This window comes from Nicotiana tomentosiformis, chromosome 5 (assembly GCF_000390325.3).
Source record: "Nicotiana tomentosiformis chromosome 5, ASM39032v3, whole genome shotgun sequence".
Classification (NCBI taxonomy): Eukaryota; Viridiplantae; Streptophyta; class Magnoliopsida; order Solanales; family Solanaceae; genus Nicotiana; species Nicotiana tomentosiformis.
In genome coordinates, this window is record NC_090816.1 from 104,764,105 (window position 1) to 104,775,262 (window position 11,158).

Consider the following 11,158-nt stretch of genomic DNA (forward strand, 5'->3'; position numbering starts at 1 on the left):
TATTAACTCGGGGATCTAGACCCTATTCATAGACGATGCATCCAACGCGAAGGAGTCCGGGCTCAGTATCGTATTGAAATCACCTACGGGTAACGTAATTAGACAATTTATTAGAACTGTGAAATTGACTAATAATGAAGCCGAGTATGAGGCTATGATTGCAGGTCTAAAACTATCTAAGATCCTGGGGGCCAAAGTGTTTGAAGACAAATATGACTCCCTCATCATCGTAAATTAAGTCAACGAAACGTTTGAAGTAAAAGAGGAACGGATGCGGAGGTACTTGGACAATTTGCAGGTGACCTTACACCAATTCAAGGAATGGACTCTACAAGACGTACCTCGGGATCAGAATAGTGAGGCCGATGCACTGGCCAACTTGGGGTCGTCTGTCGACTCAGATGAATTTGACTCGGGGGCAGTGGTACAATTGATGAACTCGATGGTAGAAGAAGGTCACGCCGAGGTAAAATCAACAAGTTTGGCTTGGTATTGGAGAAACAAATACATAGACTACTTGAAGACATGAAAATTGCTATCGGATACCAAGGAATCAAAATCCCTACGCACCAGAAATAAAGATTGAGTATGAAAGAAGACTTGTTCGGGAGGGGCACTCACCATGGGAACGGGCCTCCCACTTGCCCTTTGAAAGTTTGCGTCATTCACACTCAAAATTCGACCTTTGTTTGCAGATCCCTTCGATCCACTCCTTGAAGCGAGGGATTGCGTTGGGAACTTGGGCGACCACTGTACGATGGGAGGAGCAGGAAATAAGAAAAAGGACCAAAAGAAATTCCAAGTACTCAGGAAGAAAAATAACTTACGGGCTGATTTCCACTTTTTGTGGAACGACAGAAATTTGGGGGGGGGGGGGATGAGATCTTCGATTTTCACACGAACAAATCTCCCCTGCCAGCCTTGATCCCGATCTTCATCGATACTTGAGAATAAAGCTTTACTTGCTCGATAAACGAGCTTGATCAACCCCTCCCCCCCCCTCCCGAAAAACTTGGGGACTGTAGAGACGAAGCAGGTGGTCGATGGTAGATTGAGGTGCTTCGGTGTTGTTGACAAAATGGAGGAGGAGAATTACGATCCTCCAAAAGGACGGGTGGTTTTGCCCAAAGCAGACGCCATACCTTTTGCAAAAGCTAAGGATTATAGAGTGTGAAGGGGCAAGTGTAAACACTTAGATACTCTTCCACATGAGTGGTAATGTCCTCATCGGGACCACGGACGACCACTTCAGTTCCCTCCCAATTTTGGTCCTCCCGAACTGTAGGGAGTGTATCCTCGATAACGGAGCATATGTACCTCCATACCCCCTCGCCTCGGTCCTATTGATCGGAGGCTTTCTCAGCTTTGAAGTCGTTCTCAATGGAGAAGCCATCGGGGATGAAGCTCCTCATGGGAGGTTCCGGGGCCACCTCAGGCACGACCACTTCGGCATCCATGGCCGGGTTAGAAGTTGAAGAGACAGTCTGTTGAGACATAGATTTTGAAGTCTTCGCTATCGAATTCTGGAAAATATGAAGATTTGAAGGTGAGAATGAGGATTTGAAGACTAGGATGAAGGTATGAAGGTCAGATTTGAAGATTTGAAGATGGAATATGAAGATTTGAAGATGGGGAGATAAATATATGAAGGTCTAAGAAACAATGTATGACAGTTTCAATGTGTTAAGAATAAGTGAAGAGTTCGAAGGTAAATTAAGGAGCTCTAGAATCAGAAAGTACAAAAGTAAAAAAGGGACCGAAGTGTTTATTGAGAAGGGGTAATCAACGCGTGACATTTTGTATTCGGGGACAGTCAACCGGCGGCTGACACGTGTCTGAAGTCCGAACGACATGACTGATGGGGCATTTCACTGACCCGTCAGCTTGGTTGTGGCGTACGGGAGAAGGAACCGGGGTTAATTCATCATTTTCCATCGCTTCGATAAATCTGCTATTCGAGGAGGGGACTATCTGTATATGGATAAAATTGGTGGAAGAGTTTTTCCCGATTCACTCATGAGGAAACAAAAGAGAAGCGTTTTACGACTACAAATGAGACCGAAGGATCCCTCGTATCGGAACCCGGGAGGAGTGAACGATGTAACTGGGATTGGGCACGGTGATATACAGAGAACGGTTATGCATGACGAGTAGGGATCAACCGTAATATTCGCCCTCAACCGGATATTACGACGCGAATCCCGTCCAATATCAATTGCAGATCGACATTTACCAGAAAGAGGAGATTGTTTACCTTATTTAGACCTGTACTAGGACTAGAACTGAAAATTTTCTACTATATAAAGGGGAAGGTTTCTTTTATTTTGACACATTGTGACATGCAAATCAAAGAAATAAAAGTTTATTTTTGTCTTCTAGCTATTATTCAAAGTGTTCTTCATTTGGTCTCTTCTTTATTCGCCACCGAGCTTGTATCGAGAGTCCGATCAAGGACGAATCCCACTGTTCAACCTAAGATCATGCTTGATCATCACATTACGATTGGCTTGATCTTTTATTTTATCTTTAACTTAATTACTTATTGTTCTTAGACTATTCGTATTGAATTAATTCACATATTCTTTAAACCGCATATAAATTTAATTGTTACTAATTTTTTAGGATAAACAAACGTAAAGGGTAAAATCATAAAAATTTGTTTGCACTAAGTGTTTACATCAATTTAATGAATGCAATACATATATTTTATATACACACTTTTAAACACTTAACTATAACTAAGCGACACTTTGATTCTTAAAATTAAAGACCCGGTAGAGTTATGTTTTTACCGGGTAAAACCTCCATCTTGCTCTTTTAAGTTAGACTAGTTAACAGACGTTAATTAGTATAAATATTTTAAAATATTATAGTAAGTGTGCGATAAGTTGCACAAAAGTTGAAGAGAGAAAATACAAACTCTCAAATTGATGAATGATGTCTCATATTCAACCGATATTTGTTATCATTGCATGGCACATCATTCTGAAAAATTGCTACCAAATGAACTTCAAAGTAACATTAGAACGACTTCAATTATGCAATTCTTATAATATATCAAGTAGTTAACTTGACAGTAATTCCTTCTTTTTGTATGTCAACAACATATATATATATATATATATATATATATATATATATATATATATATATATATATATAATTCAAGTGTTGGTTATGGTTACAAATGTGTTATGTTTTAAAGTTTTTTTTTTTTCCGAAAACTGCAGTCTCCACCATTTTACAGCCGCATATATATCCAGAAATTATTGTCGAATGAGAGTAATATTTTGTAAAAGTTGTACAAAAATTCGATCAATATATGCATTCCTTAGGATGAGTAGTAGATCATCGTCAACTTCGTGATGTATACCTACATAGAAGTAGCAATTATTTGTGATATAGATAGTCGCTGAAATATTTAACTGATGTATACAAATCATGATTACACGTACATGTATCCTTTATCTTCTTTGTTTGATTTTAAATTGTTAGTCCTTTCATCTATGAATTTAATTGACATAAATAAATATTAATTAAATTGTATAAATATAACTGTGTCATGAAATATAGCATAATCATTAGATATTGTAGTTTGATTTTATTGTACTTCATAAAAAAATACAACACTTTATTAATAGTTCCAATATCGACTGTCATAGGCAACAAATATTAGAAAAAAGAAAGAAAGTAGTCCTATAGATATAAGCCTAAAGCAGTTCCCACTATAATATGACTCAAAATTAAAAACGTCCTCATTCTTAATTCCTTAGTAGTTTCTGGGAGGAAGAAAGGTTGCTATCATCTTCAGTGATGATCCAATATTTTTGCAGCTTTTTATTACCGTTAATCTCAGTAGAAGAACTTAATTTTCTATTCATTTATCGCAGCAAAATGATTAATAATAGTGGAGAGTATTGCGCATTAAGAATTTGAATAAACAAGAGTATACAGTATGAATACTCATAAGAACTAACAAAGAAAAATAAACTTACATGATAAGATGTGCAACTTTCCTTTGTTGTTTTTTCTAATGGTGATGGTTATATACGTACTGTTGATTTATAAGTCCATTTATATAATTTCGTTAGTGTCACGATCACAATTTCTCTCCGTAGGATGTTGTGACGGTACCTAGTCTCTAAGACTAGGTAAGCCTAACAAAACATACGGAATAACCGAAATAATAATAATAATAATTTAAATCTCAAAACATCCACAACTATATATATAAAGTAAATCTGTAACCCAACATGTACATCTCCCAAAACCCGATGAAGTATAAGTCACAAGCTCTAGATATAGTACGGAATGCTCCTATACATCACCGTCTACAAAAATATAAAGGAACAAGAAAATAACAGGATAGAAGGGGACTCCTAGGCCTGCGGACGCGGGCAGGTGTGCTTTGAAGTCTCCAAAGCAGCAACACAGTGCACTAATATTGAGGCTGATAGGATGTACCTAGATCTGCACAAAAATATATGTAGAAGCGTAGTATGAGTACACCACAACGGTACCCAGTAAGTGCCAAGCCTAACCTCGGTAGAGTAGTAACGAGGTCAGGTTAATGCCCTACAGGAGATAATAAGAAACAAGACAGATAATATAATGCCATAATGAAATAACAGGGAAGTGAAACAATAAGGAATTTACGGAAAGTAACAACACGAAATCAAGGAAAGCTAATTCAACACGAAAGGAAAAGAAGAATTTTACATGTTAAGGAAACAACAACCAATAATACAGCAAATAAGGAAGATCAACAGGGGCACTCTCGAGGTACAATCTCGTAGTCCCAAATCATAAAATCGCTCACTTTTCTTTTATCACCGCGCGAGTCTTTACATTTAGTTTTGAAAATTATTTTTTTTAAATAGTGTCACGACCCGAAATTCTCACCTTCGGGACCGTGATGGCGCCTAACATTTCACTTGCTAGGCAAGCCAACGTTAGAATATAATTAGCCATTTTAACAAATTTTAAATTAATTAATAACAAGAAAATAAATGCGGAAATAAAATCTGAAATGAAGTGAATAATCTATAATAATCGTGATATCTAAACACCATCCCAGAACTGGAGTCACAAGTGCACGAGCTTCTAGAATAATACAAATAAAGGGCTCAATAAAATTCAAGCTGTTTGAAATATAATACACATCTGAGATAATATAGAAGGGGACTTCAGAACTGCGAACGTTGTGCAGTTATACCTCAAGTCTCCACTGGTAGCTGTATCCGAGCAAATCTACAGTACGCCGCTGGGACCAACTCCGAAATTTGCACAAGAACTGCAGAGTGTAGTATCAATACAACCGACCCCATGTACTGGTAAGTGCCGAGCCTAACCTCGACGAAATAGTGATGAGGCTAAGGCAGGTCGCTTACATTAACCTGTACACAATAATAATAATAATAATAATAATAATAATAACAGGAATAGTAGTAAGATCGGTAAATAATATCAATACTTGAAGTCAATTCAGCAGTCACAATCCCTCAACTTGTTTCCATTGCGGCGTGCAACCCGTTCCCCCAATATAAACTTTAAATAAATCTATTGCGGTGTGCAACCCGATCCCCCAGTATAAACTTTAAATAAATCTGTTACGGCGTACAACCCGATCCCCCATATAAACTTTAAATAAATCTGTTACGGCGTGCAACCCGATCCCCCATATATTTTTACAACTCTTAAATGTAATAAAAATACTCCAATAAATACCACGTTCAATGAAAAATTATTAAGCATCAAGGTATACAATAATTATAATTTAATTATGAAACAAACAATGATAGGTAGCAATTAATTGTGGAAATCAGGAAGAAATAGGCAGTTTAATATTTAATATGCTAAATGTCAAGTAGCAATTAAGACACATAAATCAAATAAGCATGTACCAATCATTGCAGGAATTCAAGAATTAATATTTGACAAGGAATATGAGTGAAACAATTATTATAATGATTAATTCGTGTTTTAAAATAATTTAAGATATTTAAATAATTAAGCAAATAATAAATTTGACAAAGTATAGGCACCTGTCACCTTGCCTATACATCGTTACACATGAAATTCACATAGCAAATAATTCAAGGGTTCTATTCCCTCAAGTCAAGGTTAACCACGACACTTACCTCGCTTCGCAACCAAATTCAAGTTTTTAATACACCCTTGCCTCGCGAATTAGTGTCTGAAATCCTCAAATCTAGTCATAAACAATTCAATATATTCAATACAAATTGTAGGAATTAATTCCATATGAATTTACTAATTTTTCGGATTAAAATCCAAAATTTATCTCAAAAATCATCAGTGGAACCCACGTCTCGAATCTCAAAAAAACTTACGAAATCCGAACACTCGTTCCGATACGAGTTCAACCATACAAAAATTATCGAATTCCGACACCGGATTGACCTTCAAATCTCAATTTTATATTTTTGGAAGATTTTATAAAAATCTGATTTTTCTTCCATAAATTCACGAATTCATGATATAAATGAGTATGAAATCATGAAATATAATCAATATAGAATAAGTAACACTTACCCCAATGTGTTTTCGTGAAAATCGCTTGAAAAATCGTCTTATCCGAGCTCAAAATCGAAAATGGTAGAAAATGGGATGAATTTCAATTTCCAGAACTTAAGTTCTGTTGTCCAGATTTTTACTCATCGCGATCGCGAGAATTCGTTCGCGATCGCGTAGAACTATCTCTACCCAAGTCCATTTTACTCTTCGCGATCGCGAATAATTCTTTGCGATCGCGAAGCATATTTTAGCTGCCCAAATTTCTAACTCTACGCAATCGCGTAAATGGTCATGCGATCGCGGAAAATATTTTCTCAGCCTTACGCGATCGCGTACTGCCATGTGCGATCGCGTAGCACAAATGGCGTGCCCAGCTTCTGCCTTCATTCCTTCTACGCGAACGCAACTTGGCCCTCGCGTTCGCGGTGTACTGGAAGCTAACCTTCCGCGATCGTTTGCCTATCTTAGCGAATGCGAAGGTTAAAAATCACGGCTCACAATTTCCTCTTCGCGATCGCGAAGCACCATGCACCAGATGACAGCTGAAGCTAAAAAACCAGATTTTCTAAGTTCCAAACCACCCGTATCATATTCGAAATTCATCCGAGCCCTCGGGGCTCCAACCCAAACATGCACACAAGTCCAATAACCTCATACGAACTCGCTTGCGTGATCAAAACACCAATTTAACACCTAGATACGAATAGGATGCCAAATCGAATGAAATTTTTAAGAAAACTTTAGAATTTCTATTTTCACAACCGAACCTCCGAATCACGTCAAATCAACTTAGTTTCTCATCAAATTCGACAGACAAGTCATAAATAAGATAATGGACCTATGAAAAATTTCAGAACTCGAATTCGACCCCGATATCAATAAAAGTCAATTTGTGGTCAAACTTTGAAATCTTTAAGCCTTTAGGCTTATAGTTTTCGCCAACTGGCAATAATTTAAGCTAGGGACCTCCAAATTAAATTCTGGGCATACGCCCAAGTCCCAAATCACGATATGGACCTATCGGAACTATCAAAATACTGATCCGAATCTGTTTGCTCAAAATATTGATCAAAGTCAACTCAGTTGAGTTTTAAGGCTCTATTTCACATTTTAATCAAATTTTCATATAAAAACTTTCCGAAAAATTATATGAACTGCGCACGCAAGTCGCGAAATGATGTATAGTGCTTTTCAAAGTTTTAGAACATGAAATTAATTATTAAATTTAAAGATAATATTTTGGGTCATCACAAATAGAACCCCGCGTTTTAGCCCACCTTATCACACCGCATGGCTTCTAGTAATTCCCCTACTAGCCACGCGTATCAAGTCACCTTATCTCACCGCATGCATTTCAACACCCAGACCTTATACCACCGTATGCATATCAATAATCACAACGGCACGACAGAAACCTCATGCATCAATAACAACCGCACGACAGAAACCTCGTGCAACAATAACAACAACACGATAGAAACCTCGTGCAAATAACCAAACAATCACCTCAACAATAACATGAAAGCCAGGACACAACAACTAAGTAAATGATATTTCACAACTTACACCTTTCTTCAAAAGAACCACGACCTTGCAATTCAACACCAAACTCAACAACAAGATATTTCAAGGACAACAATTTCAAGTAAGGAGTTCCACAATTAAGTAAGGAATACGGAAATCAATAAAAGCAAGCAATTCAGCTAAACATGTGATACAAGTTGCAAATAGGAGATAAGGCAAGTAGACACGTGAAATTAGTCTAAACATGATGACTACAACATGCTAAAGTAACTCAATTAAGGCATGAAACAGAAACTACGTAGCAAAAATCGGAATTTTAACATTTAGCCCATGTACGCACTCGTCACCTCGCGTACACAGCCTTAACATATCACAATTTATCACCACAGTACTAAATCCTAAGGATAATTTCTCCCACACAAGGTTAGACAAGCCACTTACCTCAAAACACGCTCAACCAATCAATTAGAAGATCTTTACCTCGATTTTCCAACTCCGAACGGCTCGAATCTAGCCAAAAGCAATTTTATGCTATAAATATAACTATATGAAACTAATTTTAATAATGAAATAATGATCTTAGTTAAGAATTGAAAAATTGCTCCAAAAAGTCGACCCGGGACCACGTCTCAAAACCCGACCAAAATTATAAAATTCGAACACTCATTCGATATCGAGTCGAACAATATAAGAATTATCCAAATCCGACATCATTTAGCCTTTCAAAACCCAAAAATATGGTCTAAGAACTTCTACACTTTTTTCCCAATTTTCCACCCCAAATATCTAATTACATGATGGAATCAATGATATAATAGTGAAATTTAATTAAAAAATGAGTTAAGAACCCTTACCCCCAAGACTTCCTCTTTAAATCCCTCAAAATCTCGCTTTAATACGAGCTCTCAAAGTCCAAATGTGAAATAAGAGAATGAACCCTCGTTTTGGAATTTAAGTCTACTGCCCAGTTAATTCCTTCTCCGCGAACGTGGAAAATTTCTCGTGTTCGCGAAGCAAAAAGATGCTACCGCCAAGATTTCCTCTTATGCAAACGCGAGGATCCACCCGCGAACGCGGTGCAAATGATTCACAAGATTCGCGATCGTGAAGCCTATTTACGCGAACGCATAGACCAAACGCAAGAGTCCACCCAGGCTGCCTTTCCTCTTCACGAATGTGGATTCAAGTCTGCGATCGCAGTGCATAAGGTCATGTCCCTTAGTGAACGTGTGGCCTCCTTCGCGAAAACGAAGGGTAATCTTCTAGCAAATCTCAGACTACTCTACGCGAACGCGGGAACACCTTCGCAAACGCGTTGAAGAAAACCAGCACTTCAGCTATATTCTCAAAGACCCGAAATGCGTCGAACATGGTCCGAACTTCACCCGAGGCCCCCGGGACCTCGACCAAACATACCAAGAATTCCTAAAACATCATACAAACACGCTCGAAGCGTCAAATCACATCAAACAATACTAGAATCACAGATCGAGCATCGATTCAAGCCTAAAAACTTATGAACTTCCGAATTTCGAAGCCAACGCCGATTCATACCAAAACAACTCCGATTAACTCCAAATTTTGCACACAAGTCTTAATTGATATTACGGACCTATTCCAACTTCCGGAATCAAAATCTGGCCCCGATATCAAAAGTTCCACTCCCGGTCAATCTTTCCAAAAATCTTCCAACTTTAGCCAATTAACGCCGAAATGACCTACGGACATCCAAATCAACATCCGGACACGTTCCTAAGACTCAAATTACCATACCAAGCTATTGGAACTGCCAAAATTTCATTCTAAAGTCGTTTTCGCACAAGTCAAATTACAGTCAACTTTTACGACTTAAACTTCCAATTTAGAGACTATGTGTCCCATTTCACCCCGAAACTCTCCCGAACCTGACACCAAACGCCTCGCCAAGTCACATAACCACAAAATGAAGTAGATGGAGCAATAAATAGGGGATTGGAGCTAATATTCTCAAAACGACCAATCGAATCGTTATAGTTAACAGGTTGATAATATTCTTTAGCATATAAAATAATTGATTAGCAATTAATTAGGATAACGGATGGCCATTAATAGGTGCAGATAGAGGAAGGATGATAATAGAGAAACCAAAAATTTTTCAAACACCATTATGTAGTTGTATACGGTCAAAATCGAGTTTGCCCTTCGTGTGATTAATCGAGATTGGGGCATGATGGACCGAGGTTCGTCATTACCGAGCTATGAAGTGAAGTCGGGCTGTTGAGTTCGAGCCCTAGAAACCGACCAAGGTAGAGATCAGCCAAGATCGATATCGAGCCCAGATAAAAGTCGAGCAAATAGAGACCGATCGAGGCCGAAATCAGCCGAGACCGAGATCGAGCCCAGATAGAGGTCAAACTAATAGAGGCCGATCACGATCGAGAGCGACCGAGTTTGAGCTCGAGCCAAAGGACAAAAGAGCCGTTATAATCGCATTTGGGGAGAGAATCTCGGCGAAAATCAAGGAAAAGCATATTAATTAAACTATCATGGGATTCCCACTATGTATTTTTAATTATATACAAAGTAGAATTTTCCCACTATATTAGGAGTAGGCTATCATTGATTCAGGAGGGAATTTGATTCATTCACAGATTCATTCATATATTCATACACTTTCATATTCAGAAATTATTGAGATTTACATATCATCTAGCTAATATTTTTCCTTTTTAGGCTTTTGGTATTGATTTATCTCGTTTATTTATAAATCTTTTTCTACTCGATTTGGGTTTATATTCATTCCTTTTTACAGTCAATATTCGATATATTTCTACTTATCTTTCCGATTTGTACCAAGTTATACCACGTATCTTAAGAACCACGTAAAAATTTAACTCTATTCGTTTTTCAGGTAAACAGTTTGGCGCCCACCGTGGGGCTAAGGATAACAGTGGATATTTGGTACGAATCTCTGCAAAACATAATATTTTACACTTGCTCTTGGAAGTATCTTTGATTTCAGGTTAAAAACGACGAACTCTCAATTAATGGCCCTACCTATCGACAACGAAGCCGGCCTTCAAAATGAGAACAACAATCTGACGACCGGGGATAAAAG